Below are 23362 nucleotides of genomic sequence, written 5' to 3'. Positions count from 1 at the left end.
GGCAAGGCAAGGCAAGGCAAGGCAAGGCAAGGCAAGGCAAGGCAAGGAAAGGCAAGGAAAGGCAAGGAAAGGCAAGGCAAGGAAAGGCAAGGAAAGGCAAGGAAAGGCAAGGAAAGGAAAGGAAAGGAAAGGAAAGGAAAGGAAAGGAAAGGAAAGGAGAGGAAAGGAAAGGAAAGGAAAGGAAAGGAAAGGAAAGGAAAGGAAAGGAAAGGAAAGGAAAGAAACTATAAAGTACTCCATAATACCATGACTTGGTGCTTTTTTTTAACCAAGAAGTTCCATCTCCTGACTCCAGAGACACTGTATTTGCTTACTATTCCTCATACTTGACACCCCATGCCTGAAATGTTCTCCCTCCTTCTCCTCCACCACACTACCCCACTGCCTTTATTTTGAGATTACCTTACATATGGAGTGCATGAGGTGTTCAGGGAAGACAAGCACCTCTGATGTGAGGGTCTGCTAAGCCTTTTTAAAGGCTGCTTATCCACCTTTGGCAAATAGTAGGTCCTTAATAAAAACTTCTTGACTGACTAAAAATCTAATTCCAAATCTTATCTCAGCTATATGCTAGCACAATGACTTAGGCAAATTCTTTGACTTCTTTCATCTTCACAGTGTTTTGGGGAATGTCAAGAAAGATAACATATATTATAACATATAACAAAGTCCTATGCTTTGCTATATAAAGTAAGCTATTATTATTATTTTCCAATATAAAATTTAGGTACCTTGAGGGCAGGAATGTTTGTCTTATTTCATTTCTTTTATTACCTAGTATGTTGACTTATAGAAAAAGACAATAAGGAAAGTGTGTCTTGCCTGGTGCAGTATTTTAGACCCCCAAATGATAAGATGTTGTGCTATATGCCTCTATGTTTTATCAAGTTGCCAGAATCTAAGAAACCTAGCAAAATAAACACATATATGTATAAGCATACATACTTATACATGCACATGCACGCATGGGATGTATATAATGTTAGAGATTACTAACACCTCTGGTGTGAGGGCTTGCCAAGCTCTTTTTTAGGGCTTTTCATCCAAGCTTTGTGTCTACCTTTACTAATTTCTCACCTCTGTCTCCAAGAAGCTGTAGTGTGCTCAGATGGCACACCCTGGTAAAACCATATCAGCAGACAGGCTAAATCATGTCGACAGTAAGTGACAGGCTTGAAACCCATCAGTGAATTAGGGGGATACCTAACCAAAGCATGTGAAGACTTCCCTCTGTGGAATAAATAGATGAGAACATTTTCCCCCAAAATACTCACAAAGATGTCTGAAGGAGATACTATGGAGGGTTTAGAGCTTGTTCAGACAAAGAAAATGGCAAGGTCATCCACTGAATTCCACACCAACGTTGGTTGTCTTGACTTTTGTCATTCCATGGGATTTCAATGACTCTAGAAGATAGATTAAGGTTGAAGACTTCACACAACTCTGCCTCACTTAAATCCAATTCACGTGCAAGTCAAAACATTGCCCACGATGTCACTGGTCTCCTTTGAAAATTGAGGATGAACAACAAGTAGGGGCCAACTACTGTAAAATATTTGAAAATAGATGTTTGTTTTAATGAGACAAACATTGATCTTGAGGAACACACATTCTAATATTTTTAAAAAGCAATTATTTGAGAGTCCAGAGTAAGAGCAGATGGAAAAGTAAAGTTTTTAGTGTACAGCAGAAATAAAAATCAGAAAACCCAGTGTGGAGGGCAGAATGACAGTGCAAATAGAAACACTTGGTGATGTAGAGAGCAATATGGTAAGGTGGGCAGCAAGGGTTCAGGCTCATCCTATTCATGGATAGCAAGTAAGTGTCACTTACTACCTCCTTTTCTGGTGAGGAAGGAAATTCAGTCCTTCACCACGGGCTTCATTGTCTTAAAGTTTCAGAGAATCTTACAATGAAGCATCGCTCCTATGGCTACTACTTCCCCCTGGACTCAGTCAATTCCACAACCACAGGTGAGTACATGCCATTGGCTCTATTGAGCCAATATCAAAATTGGTTTGCTTCTAGGTGAAGTGTATAAAATGTCTAAGATCCACAAGTAGAATGACATCTACATGAACTCAGTCAACAAAATATACAAAAGTAAGCACTAACCATATGGCTGAATTATGTGCTTTTATTCATGGAAATTGAAGGTTATATGATGGCAATTCAGACCAAGCCATCAGCACAAGGAATTACAGAATAAGCCGATGCTAATAAGTCCCAAACTAGTTATTGATGAAGATATGTAAGGAAGCAGTAAAAATTATGCAACACATTACTGTCAAAAGTTAGCATCCACAAATACATATCCAGACCACAAGTAGTATCTAGAATTACATATTGGCCGTTTGCTATCTTGGAGGGACTGATAAATGACAAATCCCCATACTACAAGTCCAAATAACCTTTCTAATAAATAATCTGTGCTGGAATCAGAATGTTATTATACTCCACTTGGATTACCTACTAACGCAATGATCTAAGACAAAGCCATTTCATTTCTTTCAATGTTTCCCTGTCTCTAAAGTACATGTTTATAAAAAACAAAACAAAACACCATATATTCAGGTCCTGCTGTATTCAATACATTGTGCTGTAGTAATTCTTATGCTTCCTATTTTACAATGTTGATATGAGAAGCAAATGAGGTCATCAATTTTGTAAAGTGTGTGAAAACATGTAAAAACATGTGGTACAGTTGAAAGAGTGCTGGATTTGCAAAAAGGTGGATTCAAATTCTGACATGTATAGAATTTAAGCTTGAACAAGTCATTTTACTTCTCTGTGCTTCAATTTTCTAATTTATTAAAACAGTGGGTTGGAACAGACAGCCTCTTAGCTTATGATCTTATGACCATGATTAGCATTCTTATACATCAAAGCTTTGTGTGTGTGTGTTTTAGGTATTCTCACACCTATTTTCTCTGTTCTTTTCACTATACCTGAATCTCTAGTACTCAGATCTTTCTGGCTTTTTCATGTATTGATATGAAGCTGTCCATTTGAAGAGTTCCTTCCTTGTCCCATAAATATAGACATCAACACTTTCAAGTCAGAATTCACATGTTATAACTTTGGACAAGCGGACAATATGCAAAATTAATGTCCTGAAGGCAGCATTTAGTAACATGCCTGGCACATAGTAGGTACTAATAAATGTATATTAATAAATTGATTTATTGAGTACAAATATCTGATGTTTTTTTTAAAAAAAATGCTGCAAAGCCCTGCAAAAATCAAATTTATAAAATATGCTTGATTTCCTAGCTTTGGTTCAGAAATGGAATTTATGGGAATCTTTGAAGGCAAAATTCCTTCCCACAATACCTACATAGATATACTAGTGTCCTTACTGTTCTTCACACAAATATAATTTTGCATTGACTGTCTCCCATGTCTCAAATGTTTTTCCTGCTCATTTCTGTCTCTTAGATTCCCTTATTTCATTATAGACTGGGTTCACATCTCCCCTTCTTTACAAGGGCTTTCTCCATTCCCTCTCCCCAGCCATTTCATAGGGACTTCACCTCTAAGATAGATAGATATGGATATATGTGTATGTATACACACATGGGTATGCTTGTATGTATATATATACACATGTACAAATACAAATAAATATATTCACATATGTGTATAATCTTGTTGGTACCTAGTTATTTAGATATTGTCTATCCTATTAGAATACAAGGTCTTTGAAGACAAAAACTTTTTTTTTTTGCTTTTCTTTCTTTACCCAACATATGTTATGGGGTGCCTTGTATGGCTTGCAGAAAGACAATGATACACATCTCTAGGCTCCTCTCTCGCCAGTTTTCTCCAAAGGAGAAGGAGAGGAGGGAGCTTATTGGTAGGCAAGAATTATATCCATCATGTTCTCTTACATAGTCTTAAGTTTCAGGTTAAACTTCTCATCACTGTTCCTTAATGGAGGAAGGAGGACCCCATGTTTTATATCCAAGACTCAACTCCCTTCCCACAAAATACCAGTTCTATCATGGGCATACATAGGAAATTGCAAAGAAACCCAGTTTTCCTAGTCAATAGTAAAATAAAATTCAGAGAAAGTATACACATAAGAATACATACAAGACAATATGGAATTAAAGAGTAATCCTATTAGCATTGAGGTAGTTCAATTCAACAACAAAAGAGTGCTACATTTTCACCCAAAGGGAAAATCATCCCCAGAGTCACAAGAGCAGCAATCTGGGGGGTCAGGAACATGATGGAGATTGCCAGATTCTCTAATATCACCTTCTTTCCAGAGTCTTATTCGTCCTTCAACAAAATGAAGCAGAATTACTATAGTCCCTCTTCTCTCTTAAAGTTAGAAGGTTCCAAAGAGAATATAGAGCCCAAATGGATTGAAGAGAGTGGTGTTTCCATCTGTCTCACTTTCCCCCATTCCATCCTGTCTCTCTCATGGGCACAGGGCATTGATTTCCAACAATAAGTCTCATTCGCACATCGATTACAGTTGTGTGACTGGATCACGTTAAGTATTTAATAAATTCCTTTTAACACATTGATAGGGCGCTGGACTGGAACCCAGGGAGGCACGAGTTCAAGCCCTGGTTCTTACATATAATGACAATGTAACCCTGGGCAAGTCACTATATTCTATCCTACAATTCTAAGAATCTAATTTGCAGATAACATGCTGAACTGTACTGGTAAGAAGATTTATCTTAAAGAGAAGTCCCTTGTGCCAATGAAATCACAGGTCCACTCTCTTTTCATATCCCTAAACATGTTAAAAACAGAAACAGATCCAACCATACAATCTTGCATACATGCAAGAGATGCAGAAAAAGTCTTTTGACAAAGAATAATACTCATTTATCCTTAAAAAAGAAAAGAAAAGGAATACCAGTTCAGATACCTTCCAAGGTTATAGCTAAAGTATTTATTATTAATGAAATAAGGAAAAACAGGTGATGAGAAAAGATTAAATAGATACATTTTATTATATGCAAATAAAAAAACTAAAACAAAACTAATTTAATGCAAATAAGTTAAGAAAAGAAGCCATATACTATAGGGAAAAGACATGTATTAAATGTGTCTGATAATGCTTTGATATTTAAGATACCAATTTACAGAAATTTAAAAACGAAAGTCACTACCCAACAGATAAATTGTCAAAAAAATTTATTTTCCAAAAGAAGAATTGCAAACTATTAACAAACTTTTGGAGAATTGCTCCAGATAAACACTTAGGTCAAACAAAAACCTTTCAGACTTTACTTCACATTAACCAAATTAGCAACATTAACAAAAGATGGATATAGCCAAATGAAAATAGTCAATATAGTAGGGGTTACAGAAAGACAAGAATACTAACATACTGGTAGTAGAGTTGTGGATTGGTCCCACCATTCTGTTAAGTAATTTAGAATTGTGCTAAGAAACTGAGAAAAATGTATATATGCTTTGATCTAGATCTCTAGGAGATTAATGGCAAAAAGAAAATCCCGTGTGCATAAAAATAATTAATAGCAGTCCTTTGAGTAGTAGCAAATAATAAGAAGCAAAAAGTAGATTCTGATCCATTGAAGAATGCTGAATTTTGTCACAAAACTAAAATATTTTGCTATTATGATGCAAGAAACAAAGAATGTAATGAATGCAGAGAAGCATGTATATGAACTCGTGGTCAGATGCAAAGAAAATTTAGCAGAATCAGGAAAATAATAACAATGAGATAATATTTTTGTAGTACCTACTATGTGCCATATAGTATGTTCAATACTTTACCAGTATTATTTCATTTTATCCTCACAGCAACCCAAGAATAACCCAAGTGTTAATATAATCCTCATTTTCCAGTTGACAAAAGAGGTTAAGTGACTTGCCGAAGGTCCCACAGATAGTAAGTGTCTAAGGCCAGAAGTGAATTCATTTTTTCTTGACTTCAGGCTCAGTGCTCTATGCACTATGAGCCCTGATAGTTTAATAACTACTATGACTCTTAACTATTACTAATTAAAAACAGCAACAAACATAAAAAATAACAACAAAACAATCGAAAGTATTGTGAACTCAAAATGACAGTTTGTCCCTAGAGAAAAAAAAATATGAGAATGCATTTCATCTACTTAAAAAAAATTAGTTTATTTTTAGTTTTCAACATTCACTTCCATAAACTTTTGAGTTTTCAATTTTCTCCCCCTTCTCCAAGACAACATGCAATCTGAAACAGGCTCTACATATATATTCATATTAAACATAATTTCACATTAGTCATTCTGTAAAGAAGTATTAGAACCAATGGGAGGAACTGTGAGAAAGGAGGAAGGAAACAATAACAATAAAAGCAACAGAAAAGAAAAAAAAGATCAAATAGTATGCTTTGATCTGCATTCAGACTCCATAGTTTTTTTCTCTGGATGTGGATAGCTTTTCCATCATGAGACTTTGGGAGATGTCTTAGACCCTTGCATTGCTGAGAAGAGCCAAGTCTATGAAAGTTAGTCATCACACTATGTGGCTGTTACTGTATACAATGTTCTTCTGGTTTTGCTCATTTCACTCAGCATTATTTTATATAATTCTTTCCAGGTTTTTATGAAACTGTGTTGCTCATAATTTCTTATAGCAAAATAGTATTTCATTATATTTATAGACCATAACTTGTTCAGTCATTCCCCAATTAATGGGTATCCTCTTAATTTCCAATTCTTAGCCACCACGAAAAGAGCAACTATAAATATTTTTGTACATGTAAATCCTGTTCCTATTTTTATGATCTCTTTGAGATATAGACTTAGAAAAGGTATTGCTGGGTCAAAGATTATGCACAGTTTTAAAGTCCTTTGGGCACAGTTCCAAATTACTTTCCAGAATGGTAGGATTAGTTCACAAATCCACCAAAAATGCACTACTGTTCCAATTTTCCCACAACTTCTCCAACATTTATCATTTTCCTGTTTTGTCATGTTAGCCAATCTAATAGGTATGATATGGTACTTCTGAGTTGTTTTGATTTACATTTTTCTAATCAAAAGTGATTTAGAGGATTTTTTCCATGACGATATATAGCTTTAATTTCTTCATGTGAAACCTTCCTATTCATATCCTTTGACTATTCGTCAGTTAGGAAAGTACTTGTATTATATATCTATATCTATATCTATGTCTATACAGAGAGAGATATTGCCTTTTTTGGAAGGCGATTGGGGTTAAGTAACTTGCTCAAGGTTACACCACTAGTTTTTTGTTTTTTGTTTTTTTGTGGGTGTTAAGTGTCTGAGGCCAGAACCGAACTCGGGTCCTCCTGACTCTGGGGCTGGAGCTTTTACTCACTGTGCCACCTAGCCACCCCTATTATTGTATATTTGACTCAGTTCTCTATACAATTTAGAAAGGAGGCCTTCTTCAGAGACACTGCCTGTAAATATTGTTTTCCCTCTTTCTGCTTCCCTTCTAATCTTAGTTGTAGTATGGATTTTTTTAGTTTATTTATTTTTATTTTTCAACATTCACTTCCATAATTTTTAAATTTTCTCCCTTACCTCCCCTCCCCATCTACTCTTTAATTAGTAGTCAGGAAAGATGTATAGAACACTCCATAAAAAGTGAAACTTTTTTGGTGTTTTTATCTCTTTTACTTGAGTGTTTATTCCTACTATTTATTCTTTGCTTTAGTTATTGATTGGTTTCTAAGTGGTGAATAGGAGAGAGATATAATGGAATATGCATACATACATGCATATTTTTATATATGATATAAATGAAAAAAATATTTTGTAAAAGAAAATAGCGTATATTATAGCACCCCAGCTTGTCTACTTCCAATATCAATTCACATAGTGGACGTCCAGAGTTTGAATACCCTGGGTGCAAGGTATTCTGTAGCTCCACAGTACTAAAACTAACTGATAATCTCTCATCATAGCATTTACCTTAAATAGTCATTCAGATAAAATGATTAGCTCAATGTAAAAACATTTACTGATGTGACATTATAAGAACAGTAGACAAATACATTTCTTCCATACAACTGAAACAAATTTTCCACAAAATACATATAGCATCAGATACAAGAACAGCTTCACACAGGGAGGTCACTAATGGAGGCACCTACTCAAAGAACAATCTTGACAAAGACAAGCCATGTCTCCAATGCTACAGAGCTCTGGTGTGCATTCTTACTGGTGGTGGTATCATATTCTTCCATTGGATGCAGCATCTCTGCATGATAAAATAATTCTTTGGTAGCTTGATTGGCATGGCATTGAAAAAGTACATTAATTTAGGTAGAATATGCTTTTTATTTATATTGGCTCTACTTACCCATGAGCAGTAAATATGTCTCCAAATATTTAGATCTGTCTTTATTTCTATGAAAAGCATTTTGTAATTGTGTTCATATTGTCCTGAAGTTTGTCTTGGCTGGTAAATTCCCAAGTATTTTATATTATCTATAATTATTTAAAATGGAATTTCTAGTTCTATCTCTTCTTTCTGGGTTTTGTTAGTATTATATAGAAATGTTGATAATTTATGTGGGCTTATTTTATATTCTACTACTATGCTAAAATTGTTAATAGTTTCAATTAGTTTTGTAATTATTCTCTAAGATTCTCCACGTATACCATCATATCATTTGCAAAGAATTATAGTTTTGTTTCTATATTTTCTGTTTAATTCCTTTCATTTCTTTTTGTTACCTTATTGACAAAGTTAGCATCTTTAGCTTATTTTTAATTTATGGTGGTGATATTCTTGATTCATCTCTGATCATACTGAGAAGACTTCAAGTTTATGTCCATTACAGATAATGCTTGCTTTTTGTTTTAGATAGTTAATACTTATCATTTTAAGAAAATCTCCACTGATTCCTATGCTTTCTAGTCTTCTTTTCTAAATAGGAATGGGTGTTGTATTTTGTTAAAGGCTATTTTAGCATCTGTTGACATCTTCCAGGAAATCTTGTTGGATTTTTTCATCCAATTCAGTTTTCTTTGAGGCTTTGCTTTTAATTGTTTTGACATTAATACCTTTTTCTAAGACTGTGTTTTAATCTTCTCTGTCACCAGAGTAAATTTTTATGATCAGGTTGAAATTTTTGTTGTTTATTCATTCTCTCAGTCTATATCTTGACTTTTAACTTTATGTTAAAGTTGGAGTCTCTTCTCAGGGTGAGGTGAGGTGCTTTTCCAAACCAGGTTTTTTGACTGCTTTTTTTCATGGTTAATTCTGGGCATCTGAAAGTTTTTTTCAAATTCCAAGGTGGTATGATTTAAGGAGAATTGTGGCCACTGCTCTCTGGGTCTGAGTTCTGGACTTTAACAAGGAAAGGCAGCTGCTCTTATGACACTGCCAGGCGCTAATGCTCCTCTTGCTCAAGGATCTATGAGCAGGGTCCCTGCTCCCTAGAGGCTACATGCACGAGTGTTCCTCTCTGCCCTACAACTGTGACCCAGATTTGCCTGAGGTCAAGACAACAGAGTCCTGAGCCCAATGTCAGTTCAGGATCTTCCTAATCTCTTTCTGAGCAGTTTTATGACTCCTCTGCTAAGTCTGAGCTGAGAACTCCTGAAGTTTCTCTTGTTTTTATCAAGCAGACTCCAAGGTTCACCACTGGTGCTGCTGCCTCATGGACTTTGAACTGGCTCCCATCACAGTATTACAGAAATCTTCTGAGACACATAACATGTCTTGAGCTGGAAAAATGTCTCATCCCGACCTTCGACTGTCTCTCCCTCATCAGATTTTTATTTCAGTTTTTATTTTCAAGTTGCTTGGAGGGGAAAGTTGAGAGAGGACAGTTGAGGTGCTGCCTCAACTCCACTATCATGGCTCTACTTTTCCAATTCTCTTCATTGTAGTTGTACCTGCATTACATTTGAAATACAAATTTTCCCCTCTGATTTAATTTTAAAATGATTTCTGCCTCTTCCCCAAGTATACTTTGAAGGGAATTTGATTTTGTGTGTGCATGTTGTGTTCTGGAATAACCTCTGGTTGTTTTCACCTATTCTTTCTCTCTTCAACAGGTTGTCAATTCCATTATCCATCAGAGTCAGCAAGGTGGCACAGTGAATAGAGTTCTAGGCCTGGAATCAGGAAAATCTGTGGATAAATCCAGCCTCAGACTAGCTGTGTGACCCCAGCAAGTTATTTAATCTCTGTCTACCTGTTTCTTCAACTGTAAAATGGTGTTAAGAATAGTTTCTGCTTCCCAGGGTTGTTCTGAGAGTCATATGAGATAATATTTTTAAATCACTTTACATAATGCCTGGCACATAGTAGGCACTGAATGAATTACTATGTACTTCTTTCTTTCCTTTCTTGCTTCCTTCCATCCCCTGGTCCAAAGTCTCCTTTACTGAGGTTCAACTTCCTTTCTCCTTGCTACATCTCCACACATATATACATGCTTACCCACAAAAATACACACACAATCTGGATTTTCTATTTCTTGGAACTTTCAGAATAGAAACTAAAAGTAACTTTGCTGATTGTTGCATACTTGCCTGTTGTTTCAGGTGTTAGAAATCAATTGCATGCTTCTCCTTCTGTTTCCTATAAAATTATTTGGGCAATTCTGTTTCAGTAGCTGCCTTGATCTTGGATTTGCCTGAGTTGCTATGCCTCATAAGAATCATGGTCTCTACTCTCTGGGTCTGAGTTTCGGACTTTAACAAGGAAGGGCAGCTGCTCTTGTGACACTGCCAAGTGCTAATGCTCCTCTTGGTCTAGGATCTATGAGCAGGGTCCCTGCTCCCTTGAGGCTACATGCATTAATGCTCCTGGGTGAACTGAGTGAAATACCCTGAAGCATGCACTAAAAAGTTTCAGACTTGACTTTCCTACTATAGCTTTTAAAGCATCTTTTCAGAGGCTCTTTGATGATGTCTTCTTATAGCCTTTATTTCCTTCCTGAACCTTCATTTTAAGGCGTAGTAACTTGTTGTGAGGGAGCGGGGAGTAGGGGCAAGCTCTTCTAGAAGACTTCCCTTGCTTTTTCTCCTCCAGTTGCCTTGGGTATATAATAATAATAATAGATAGTATTTATAAAGCTCTTTGTGATTTTCAAATCACTTTACAGATGTTCTCACAACAACTCTGGGAAGTAGATGTTATTTTTATCATCCTCATTTTACAGATAGGGAAACTGTGACAGACAGAAATTAAGTGACTTGCCCAGTGTTACACAACTTGTAAGTATCTGAGGAATTCTGAACACAGTTCAACAAGATTCTAAATATTGCACCCTACTGTTCCAACTAGCTGTGAACTAGCACCAAGTGGATTATTTGGTTATTACCAATTATTTTAAGTGACCTTTCCTTTTGGGCCATTTTAAATACTCCCAAAAAGGGAGAAGGGAGAGAGGACTGTTGCTTTCAGAATTGAATGATCCATCTAGTTTTTGTAAGCCCTTTTAGTGACAGAGAAGGACTATGAGAGTACCCTGACTGTTTATATTCATTAGAGAAATGTACCATAGAAGATTCCAAAGCATTCCCTTTTATTTCCAGGTATAGGTACAATTTCACATTATGTTTCACCTTCCAATGGTTCAGATTTTCAATTCAATCCAATTTAACCAACTTCTGTTGAACACATATTGCCAGCCAAGCACCATGCTAGGGACTAGTAGCACAAAGGCAAGAATTAATTATGGTTCCTTCAAGGAGCTCACATTCTACTTAAAAGAAAAAGAATGTATCAAGATAAGTAAATACAACATGGATACAAGAAAAATGCCAAGTCATGGGGGGGGAGGGGCGGGCACTAACAATACTGTGAACGTCAATGGCTGGCACTAGTAAGTGGAAACTAGTAGGTTTCCATATTTATTGACTGTTTCAATGACTAAACTGAACCTTGAATGGAGCTACGAATTTCAAGAAAGAGAGGTAAAAGGGGTGTGTATACCAGGCATAAGGGCATACCTATGAAAAGGCAAAATAAATGCTTATTCAGTTAATGGAGGTAGAAAATAGAATGAAACATGAAAAACGGGAAGCTGTTCAATTTGTCTGCAATATACAATGTGTGGTGTGGGGGGAATAATGTGAACTCATTATGGAAAATTAGTTCGTGTCAGTTTGTTTAGGACCTTGGACTTTAAAGTGAGGATTGTGTTTTGTTTTGTTTACTCCCAAAAGGAATAAGGAGCAAGGGTGTTCTTATGAGCAAGGACTTGTGCATTAGGAATATTAATTTATCAGTCATATGGAGAGTGGCTTGGGAAGAGAAGAGACTTGTGGAAAAGAGACCTATTAGGAGGTTATTGCAGTATTCTGGATGAGAGGTGATGTGGGTCTGAATTAAGTCAGTATATATAAGAATAAAGAAAAGGACATGGAGGTGAGAATTATTGTGGATGGTTTTGTTTGTATGTATATATTATATATGTATTACGTGTGTATATATACATGTATGCATATATATGTACACTGTATGTATGTATGTATGTGTATCTGCATATCTATGTACACACTTGAACCACTCAATCTCCTTCATCATCAATTACTCTAGTCTTCTCAATTCAAATTTAATTCAATTCAATAAACATTTATTAAGTGTTCTGGAGGAAACAAAAATGTCTAAATTTAAGTCCCTGCCCTCAAGGACCTTGAAATATTGTAAAGGGAAATGAGAAAAGTAAATAAATAACTATAGTGTGTAATGGTAATGAAATTTAAAGATCCCCTTGTATTGGAAAGCTGACAGGTACTTAGCACCTAGTTTCAAATTAAGCCTCTATTAAAGAAACAGAAGGTATGAACCCCTGTTAGTGACATAACAGGATGGGGCTGAAGAGGGAACCCCTGTTGCTGATGTGACAGGAAGGGGATGAACAGGGCGGAGGTATACTCTATATAAGTAAAAACCCTAACTGGGAAAGTCAGAACTTCTTGGAATAAGCACCTGAAGGCTGGGCTGCTGCTGGACTGGAACTTCCATGGAGAAAGTGATTTTGATTTTAAGAATGAAGCTGCTGAAGACTTCTTTTTTTTTTTTTTAAGCAATCAGGGTTACGCAACTTGCTCAAGGTAACATGGCCAGTTATTTCTGGGTGTGGTGCTAAGTATCTGAGCCCATATTTGATCCCCAGGTTGTCCTGACACTAGCTTTACTCGCTGAGCCACCTGGCTGCCCCTAAGCAATTGGGGTTAAGTAACCTGCTCAAGGTTACACGGCCAGTAGTTTCTGGGTGGGTGCTAAGTGTGTGAGCCGGGATTCAATCCCCAGGTCATCCCGACACTGGAGCTCATTCTCTTACTCATTGTGCTATCTGGCTGCCCCTGCTGAAGACTTCCAAGGGCCAGCCAGAGCTTCTGAGGCTGCTGAAGATTTCCAAGGGCCAGCTGGAGCTGCCAAAGACCGAGGAAGCATGACTGTGGTGTCAGTATTCTCTACAAATGCTGTTGTGGCTTTGTTAATGTGCATGAATGTTTTTGTGGCTTTGTTAAGCCTTATCTTCCCAGGAACAGAGACTGTGAAAGATTTGAGATGAACTGGACACTGTGAGCTCCAATGTGGAGCAGGAACTGCATGGAGAATTGGACAAGGACCCGGGAGCTGTTTGCCCTTGAACTCAGGTGGCAGTTGGTTGGATTTTTCTGGAAGCTGGGACCATGGAAGAGGATCCATGGAAGCTGAAAGCCAGCCCTGAGTCAAGATGAAAAGACCTCTCCATGGGTTCTAAGTAGTTACTAAAACTGTAATTTACTAGTCACCTAGGAGTTGATGGCTTGTGTATTTCCCACTACCCCTTAAGAGGGCACTGAGTAGTGACTGGTAACTGATTAGTGACTGATGACTGAATAGTGACTGCTTTGTAACTTAAGTGTGCTCTGTGGGTGGAGGACTTTGACCTTTTGTACTTTATGATTGAATGATTGAGCTACTAATGATTGATTGACTAAATGATTGTACTTTGTTCAAAACTATGTGGCCACTTTGTTGAAAAATATGTGTCCATTTATATATATATATATATATATATATATATATGATGGCCATTGTTGATTTATGTCATTGTGAATGCTGTATTTTGATTTTCTGTGATAAGTTGTAACATTGTAAATGCTGCACCTTGATTTTCTGTGAATGTTTTGCTCTGATTTGTTATTGAATAGAGTGTTCACTATACTATGTAATCAGAAACTTGAAAGCTGTACACAGCAGCAATCCTCTGGGAAGCTGCTCATGCTTGGCTTTACATAGTGTGATGTAGAATATATTTAAACACATGACTGTGGAAAAACCATAAACTCCAGCTTTAGGCATTCCTGAAAAAGTTGAAAGAATCTCTTGACACTATGATTTCACTCATCTTTCCAGTCTTATCTCACATTATTGCTCCTCTTTATATGCCTTTTTGTACAGTCAAAATAAACTGATTATCATTCTTCAGCTACCTCTGTTCCTTTTACTTCCTTGCTCTTTCTAAATGGATGACTATTCTCCCTCCTGCATCATCTGTTCAAATTCAACACATTCTTTTACATATCACTCAGATTTTTACTCCTTTAGAGTCTTCCTGATTCACCATACCTAGACTGTCAGAGATAGAAGAGAACTTAAAGCTTTCTATTCAAATACCCTCTTATATGAGGAAGTTATATTTTCAGGAGGAGGTGATTTGCCCAAGTAAACATGACTAGTTAATGACAAGACTAGACCAGTTTTCCTGACTTTGAGTGAGATACTCTAAGTATGGACCAAGAAGTCCCACCATCTGTCTTCCTAGATCAACATTCTAAAGGTTTCTTGATAATGTCTGGATGTATCATTTCTCTACCACTTCCCCAAGGACAAATTTAAGGAATCAACTTGGCTTCCTAAATCCCACTTTATGATTGATTTTTACAATCTACTTTTCCTATCCAATAGGTACCTCCCATTACCCTGTGGGTAATTTTTCTGTGGTCCTATTGTGTCTTGCTTTATACTCCCAAAGATGGATTGACCTTCTCATATTTCAGAATTGATCACATCACCTTGTACTCTTAAGGATATGATTGGGGTATTGAATTAACTACTTACAATTGTAAGACCTAAAAAGACATTTAGGACAATGGAGTTGTCAGTGTAGGCTGAAATTTCCCAAAAAATACACAATGAAAAAACCATGATATGGTAAAGTTACAAACAACATTGGAAAGAAACCACAGGAAATTAGAGAAGGAAGGAACTTCAGACCATTAAATTTTCAAGGATTTCAAGAATATCTTTCCCTCCTTCCCTTAGTTTACACATGAGGCAACTGAGATTCAAAGCAGTATTTTTTTTACCCAATATGCAAAGGTTCAGTCAGAAGTAAACCCAAATCTCTTGCCTCCCAGTTCAATGTCCTTTCTTCCCCACTGCATTTGTCTCCTAGAACATTGAACTATGTATTATTATTTCCATTTTACAGATTGGGAAATTGAAGCATAGAAGAAAGATATGGCCCATCTAAGGCCAAATAACAAAATTGATGAGGGGCAAAGCTTGGAATTAGAGCTACCAAGGACCTTAGAGATCAGCCAGTCCAACCTCCTCATTTTGTATGACCAATCAACTGATTCTAAAGATCTGAGTTCTCTGTCCCACTAAATAATTTGAGTAATCAGTTAAATCATTATTTTTTTTCAGTAGTCATACTTTATTTTAACATTCATTAAAAAAAATTGAGTTCCAAATTTGTTTCCTTCCTTCAGCCCTTCTTGTACCCATTGACTAGACAAGCAGTAAAATCATTAAAATTATTCTCTATGTCATAATCTATAAAATGGAGATAATAAAAAGTATATGTCTCACATTCAAAGGATAACCATAGAACTTAAAGGAAATAATATTTTAAAACATGTAAAGGTTAAAAACTATATGAGACCTTAGAGATCATCTACTTCAATCCATTTGTTTTATAGATAAAGAAACAGGCTAAAATTTGAGATTAAGTGACTATCATAAGGCCACAATATAAACATAAGCCATTAGCAGTATCATTATTTCTCTTCTTACTCCTATTGTTCCAAAGCAATAGAATAGCATACATCCATGGTGGGAACTTGTTAAAAAATGAATAGAGCACTCTTCAAATTATTGGCTCAATCTAGGGAATAAAAATTGGCCTACTGTGCATGTGCCCAGAACAACCCATTCACTCCGAAAATGAAGTGCCCTTCAAATTGTGAAGCACCACATTTGGAAAGGATCAAGGGTTTGGGCATGCATGGCTCAGAAAAATTTAATATTATTGGACCACTTTGTGTGTGTGTGTGTGTGTGTGTGTGTGTGTTTAGTAACATTTCATTTTGTAAAGGAATCAAGTAACTTTATGTTATGGTCCTAAACACACGGAATAATCAAAATGAAACAACCCAAAACTCAAAAAACCTTAGAAGCCAAGAAACTAAGGGACAAGAAAAGGAAAAGCAATCCTTCAAACTTTGAGGTTCTCACTAACATAACATGACTTCCTTTTTCTACTATATAATGTATGGACAATGGACTATATTTGGTGTCAGAGGATGGAGGTCTGCCATTCACTGCTCGAGTCAGTTTGGGCGAATCGTTTCACCTCTCTAGGTCTCAGTTGCCTCATCTAAAAACTGAGTGAATTGGAATGGCTGATCTCTTGTGTCCATGCTGCCTCCCTCAACTATATTGCAAGCTCCTTGCAGGGAGGGAAAGTTTCAAATTTGCCTTTGTATCCCCAGGGCCTAATGCAGTATGTGGCATAGCTGATAAGTACTTGTTGGTTAATTCAATCATTAAATAATAATTGATTGCAAGCCCTGGCTTATCCTGTCAAGTTGGAAAGTCTTCATGTGTATCCCATCATTGAAATGTAATACTGGCACTAAGAAACACGGCCAGTTTAGTTAGGTATAGAAGGGAAAAATATTCAGAAAAATGATCAATAGGTAATTGACTATTTTTGTCACAGAATGAAATCATGTGAACAGAATGGAAGGACATTATGATGTAGTGGAAAGAGTGTTGGATTTGGTGTCAGTTGTTGAATTGACAACTCTGACACTATCTAGGTAACTAGGTAATATACTAACCTCACAGAATCTCAGTGTCTAAGAAAAATGAGGCAGTTGGACTGCATGACCTCTAGATGGTCTTGCCATGGTCTAAAGCTATGACTCCAATGCCTTTTTTTCTTTTTCCTGTAGAAGTAGCACCCACAATGAAGAAAGCACAGGTTGTTTAAGGGTTGACATTTTTTTATACTATTGTACAATGGTGTCATAAGGAAAGTATTCTGAAATCCTTAAAGCACTATTGAAATGTGAGTAATTGGTTTTTGTGCAAACAAAGCTAATGCAATCAAGATTAGGAGGGAAGTAGAAAACTGGGAAAGAATTTTTAAAACCAGTGCCTCTGAAAAAGGCCACATTTCTAAAATAGAGAGAGAATTGAGTCAAATTTATAAGAACACAAGGCATTCCCCAATTGATAAATAGTCAAGGGATATGAACGGGAAGTTTTCAGAGGAAGAAATTAAAGCTACCCATAATCATATGTAAAAATGGTCTAAATCTCTATTGATTAGAGAAACACAAATCAAAACAACTGAGGTACCACATTACACCTATTAGATTGGCTAACATGACAAAACAGGAAAATTATAAATACTGGAACGCTAATGCATTGTTGGTGGAGTTGTGAACTGATCCAACCATTTTGGAGAACAATTTGGAACTATGTCCAAAGGAGTATAAAAATGTGCATACCCAGCAATAGCACCTCTAGGACTATATCCCAAAGAAATCAAAATGAGGAAAGGACCCACATGTACAAAAATTTTTATAACAGATCTTTTTGTGGTAGCAGAGAACGAGAAATTGAGGATATGCCCATCAATTGGGAATGGTTGAGCAAGTTGTGGTATATGAATGTAATGGAATACTATTGTGCTATAAGAAATGATGACCAGGTGAACTTTGGAAAAACCTGGAAAGATTTATATGAACCAACGCTTAGTGAAATGAGCAGAAACAACAGAATGCTGTAAGTAGTTATAGTCACATTGTGTGATGACTAACTTTGATGGACTTAGCTCTTCTCAGCTATGCAAGGATCTAAGAAAACTCCAAAAGTCTCATGATGGAAAATGCTGTCCACATCCAGAGAAAGAAATATGGAGTCTAAATGTAGATCAAAGCACTCTGGAATGTTTTTTTTGTTTGTTTGTTTTTTGTTTTATTTTGTTTTTTCTTTCTTATTGTTCCTCCCATTTATTTTAATTCTTCTTTACAAAATGACTAATGTGAAAATATGTTTAATAACAGCATATATGTAGAGTCTTTATCAGATTGCACATGGTCTTGGGGAAGGGAGAGGGGAGGGAGGTGGAGAAAATTTAAAACTCATAAACTTGTGAAAGTGAACATTGAAAACTAAAATTAAAGAAATTAAAGAAAAAAAGAAATGTGAGTCATTATTTTTTGAATATTTAATAGTTCAGCTCAATTCTTAGCTCCTCCATGAAGCCTTCCTTGATCCTTTCTGCTTTATTTTCATACTTTCTTCAGAACTTGAGACTACTGATCCTTGGAGCAGTAAACACACTAATCTCTTCTTATTGGCATTTCCATACTTTCCCTTTGTTGCTCTCACTCTCAGCAACCTCTCCCCCTGTTAGAGTCTCTCCATTCAAATTTATTATTAAATTAGATCTTACTAGTAGTCCACTATTAGCCCACAAGACATTCTTTTTTTTCTTTCTCAAGTAGCTTAGTATCTGACTCATAGGGCAGCGAGGTGGGGTAGGAAATAGAGTCCTGGGGCCAGGAATCAGGAATACTTGAGTTCAAATCTGGCCTCAGATATTTATTAGTTGTGTCACCCTGTGCAAGTCACTTAATCCTATTTGCCCCAGTTTCATCATCCACAAAGTGAACTAGAGAAAGAAATGGCAAACCATTCCAAAATTTTTGTCAATAAAAAAAAACACACACACACAATAAAACAAAACAAAAGAGGATCATGAAAAGTTAGACAGGACTGAACATGACTAAAAAAATCTCAGTTCATTGTCTTCCATTCTATATCAATTCCTGCCTTTTTGCTATGGACCTTTAAAGTACATGTTGGAGTCCCTTCAACCACTCTGAATTCTGTCGCCCAGTGTTCATGGTCTATTCCACCATTTTGCCTCAGTTACACACAGGGATGGGTCATGGCTTTGAACTTAGCACAATCATTGTTCCTTTTCAAGGATCAAAAACTTAGAATTCTTTCTTTTAATCAAAACTTCCATCTCTCCTTATGTCCTATTTTTCTTAAGCATACCCTTCATCCTCATTGTGGACATGAAATCCCTTCATCTCTCAGTATTTTCCCAGGTTGTCACTTTTTCTCTAGACACATTTCCCTCCTTTCTCAATCTCAACCAGGTTAATTCATTAAATTCTCTATCATTCTTTTCTTTCAACTCCTCTTTCCATCCCACACATCTGTCAATACCTTTGTCTTGCCAAACCTTCTCTTCCTATCAAGACTAGATTATGCACAACATTTACATTCTTTGCTTTGACTCATGATGTGCATCCTGAGACAAAGGAAATCTTATAACCAGGTTGTCTGGATCCTGCACTGCATTAGAAATTTGCCTTAACTGAGGTCCTGGTTGATAAAGAAGACAAAGAACATACTGACAATCCCCATCTCTGAGGTGTTGTCAAGCTGCCATATCTGATATTATTTGATGATATTATATATCATATTGTCAAGCTGATCCATAGAGGACACGTCAACCCTGTATGTAAACTAGTCATCTGTCCTTATTGGTAATGAAGAAGTCATCATTACTCTTCAGCTTGATGACACCTTTTTTTGTGGGGGGGTTTTTTTGGAGATCTTCTAGGCTGGAACCTCCAGGGATAGATTCTCATCAATCTGGTTGTCCTTGGTAGCTCTCTCCAGGGCAATCTCCTTGGAATGCATCAGGTACAACACAATGTACAGCATCAGTAGGTTATAAAAAGTCTGGAGAACTCATAACTGCCATTTGTATAGCTTCTGCTCTAGCTGCTGAATTTCCTGCTTCTGGCATCTGTCAGTTACCATTGGCTCCGGCACCTCACCCCATATGTCCTTAAGCTTGTGGTCATCAATCAGATCCCCAGCATCTGAAAAATTCAGCACTCAGTGCCCTTTTGCAAGAGATGCACTGTCTAGTTCTCTAGGAGATAGTACAACTTCATGAGCTGCAGGGGCTCTGTAGGGCCTTTGATATGTGGGGAAAGTAGAGGGCCTTGGGGTGTCTGTGAAGCAGTTCTTGAAAGGTCTCCAGGGAAGACTGACTGGCTGATTCCACTTTGCTCAAAAGCTGTTCCTCAACTTTGCTGAAAGAAGCTTGTAATGGTAAGCACAGAAGTAGTTCACACCTTGTTTCAGCTAATGAATTTACACCTTATTTCAGTTCAAGTTTCTTTTGAGCCTTGAATCAAGTCTGTTAAGAAACAGAATATGTGAACCCTAGAACTCATGAACTCCTGCAACAGGAAGGGGAGGAGCTAATGATCATATATAAGGAGAATGTCTAGGTTAGAGACAGGAAAACTGAGAAAAAGACTCTTGTGGTGTCAGAGTCAAGAAGGAGAAAACTTGTGGTATCCCAGCACTCTGTTCATGTGCTCTGTCTGTGTTGATGTTTGTTTGTGATACTTTGTATAGAAGCCTTGGGACCTTACTGGAAGCCCTGAAAGATTTTCTGGTTCTATGTTTACAGAAGTCCTGTAGGAAGGTTTTGGAGGTTCTGGGACTTTACTGATGATTTGTGCTGATCTTTTGGACCTTGTTTGTGGGTCTGTGTTCACTTCTATTTTGATGATTTTTCTTTTGAGTTCTCAGACCTTGTTTGTGGATCCCTGTTCATTTCACAGGCAGATAGTGAATTGATGATGGTGTCGGCAATGTGCAGGAATATTATTGTGGTTCTGTCAAGCTTTATCTTCCCAGAAACAGGAACTATGAAGGACTTGAGGTGGACTGGACACTGTGAACTTCAATATGGAATGGGAACTGGACAAAGAACTGGACAAGGAGTTGGACAAGGAACTGAGTGCTTCCTGCCTTTGAACCCAAGTGACAGTTGGAACTGGGACAATGGAAGAAGAACCATGGAAGCTGAGAGCCAGCCTTGAGTCAAACTGAAAGAAAACTTTACTTGGTGTAATGGGAATGCAAATTTAAAGATCTTCACTGCCCCTAGGCTAAAGTGCACCTGAAACTTGGGGGTGGGAGGCTTGTTTTTCAGTAAATACTTCTTGATTGGCCAGTGAGTCAATAAGGTTGTTACATTTTCTGAGCCAGGAGAAGGCTATATAAGCCCTGATGTGTAGCTTTGTTTTGGGGGCTCGCTTTGAGAAGTGTTCTGTGATTTGATCTGTATTCTGGGAAGCCGTTGTCCAGGGCCCCCCCGGCTTTGAAAAACCCAGATGCTGATTTGGTATGGATGTAATGGTTGGACAGTTTGGAAATCTGTCTACTTGATCTGTTTCTGTCTTGATAATTCTGCCTGTATGCTTTGAGGTTCGGGGTGCTGACCTTTTTCCCCTGAACAAGGTAAACGATATGTGTCCGACTGATTAAAGTAAGCTTGTTAACCCATTTTGAGTTGCTTTCCTTTAACAAAGCAGATCCAAGAACCTGTGGTGGCGGCATACCCTGAGGACGCTTGGGGTGCTTGCTGCTACACTTGGATACTGTGTACTGACTAAGAAGATCATGATTTACTATGACATAGGGGTGGAGAACTTTGACATTTGTACTTTGTGATTGGATTAAGGATTTTGTGATTGACTAAATGAATGTACTTTGTTGAAAACTATGTGACCACTTTGCTGAAAACTATGTGGTAATTTCAGTGATAAGTTGGTGAGTTGTGACATGGTGAATGCTGTATTTTGATTTTCTGTGAATGTTTTGCTCTGATTTGTTGTTGAATAAATAGAGAGTTCACTATACTATGTAATCAGAACCTTGAAAGCTGTTCACAACAACAGTCCTCTGGAAAGCTGCTTATGCTTGGCTTTACAAAGCTTTACTCTGTATGCCTTCAAGAGCCTCTGGGTGTTGTTGTCTTATTGCCTTACATGCCAAGTTGGAGATGACAGGATCATATAGCAGGGTATACCATGTATTCCTAGACCTCTTGAAGTGTGAAACAGCAGTTAAACTTCACACACAGGTGGACAGATGGCAGATCATTGGTCTGTAACACAGCATTGATAAACAAGAGATTGTCTGCTAGTTTTTAGTGTCCTGGGTCCTTGTTCAACTGTAGTGACTTCTCACTTTCCTTCATGCACTTAGTGAGGCTAAGGGCAAGGAGTGAGCTGGGGGTGGGATGACACGGGTGTGCTCAATGCCTTTCCTACCTCTTCTTTTCAATGAAAGAAGGCTCATTTTTTGAAAAGCACCCCAGTTCCATTCCCGTGGTACCCTTAACCCAAGTGGATGATTTCACCAAGCTGTTCTCCAACTGTTTATCAAATTTCTTCCTCTTAAACCTGGAAGAACTTCTTCACTTGCAAATAATGCCCAAGACCTTGGGAAAAAGCTTTATTTCTGCCTGACTAATGACTCCTTATCTTCTGAATAGTTGGTAGTGGCATCAGAGATCAATCCTATAGGCCCTGAGAAACTTTGTCCATCCTTCAAGTCTCTTAAAGCCAAATGAAAGGGATAGGAAGAGTCCCACAGGTTCCTCCATGGCTCCAAATAGAGTGACTTGAGAAGAAAGTCATTCCTCAGCCACCGGCTCCAATACAGTATTCTCTGTGGTGACAGCAGCAGTCGCAGGGCCTCAACTGATTTTCATGAGATACTTCTAATTATGGGTCTTGGGAGAGGATCTGATCCTTTTATTCCTGATTGATTTTCCACCTCTGTTGCAACAGTTGCCCTTCCAAACCTTTTCTGCTCATAATCCCACATCATCTCCTCGATGTGACATCACTTCAATGCTTTACTGAATAAATAGAGCTCAATGATTATATTTTCCTCTTTCTCTCATTTCTTATCTTTCAAGCCCTGTATATCATTCCCTCGCTCTCTCTTCCTTTATTACAGATTCTGACAAAGAAACTTTAACAAAGCCAATCCCTTCACTTGTATCCTTGGTCTTTATTAAGTCAACAAAATATTAAATCAAGCCCTGATTTTTAGTGCTTGATAATTTCCTAGGTGTATATATTCAAACTGAAATTTTAACCAACACTTTCCAGAGCTGACAAATAAGTAAATAAGCATTTATTAAATGCACATTCTGCTGCTGTGGTTGATTAATGACAATGAAAAAGAAAACAAGAAAGAAAAAAAAGAGCTAAGTTTTATAGTGTTTAAAATTTTCAAAGTACTTTCTTTACAAAATTCCACTGAA

The 23362-nt window shown here is 37.1% G+C and overlaps 1 pseudogene; it reads right to left on the bottom strand.

Annotated features, from left to right (window-relative positions):
- Nucleotides 1–19587: 19587 nt before the first annotated feature.
- LOC138173934 (microspherule protein 1-like) lies at nucleotides 19588–22920 on the bottom strand (annotated as a pseudogene).
- Between the last annotated feature and the right edge of the window lie 442 nt (nucleotides 22921–23362).

Source organism: Petaurus breviceps, unplaced genomic scaffold (genome assembly GCF_028583685.1).
Source record: "Petaurus breviceps papuanus isolate PSGF00001 unplaced genomic scaffold, PetGlider_PUasm1.0 67, whole genome shotgun sequence".
Lineage (NCBI taxonomy): Eukaryota > Metazoa > Chordata > Mammalia > Diprotodontia > Petauridae > Petaurus > Petaurus breviceps.
The sequence above is the reverse complement of the archived record's forward strand: the minus strand, read 5'-3'. Positions and strand labels throughout refer to the sequence as shown.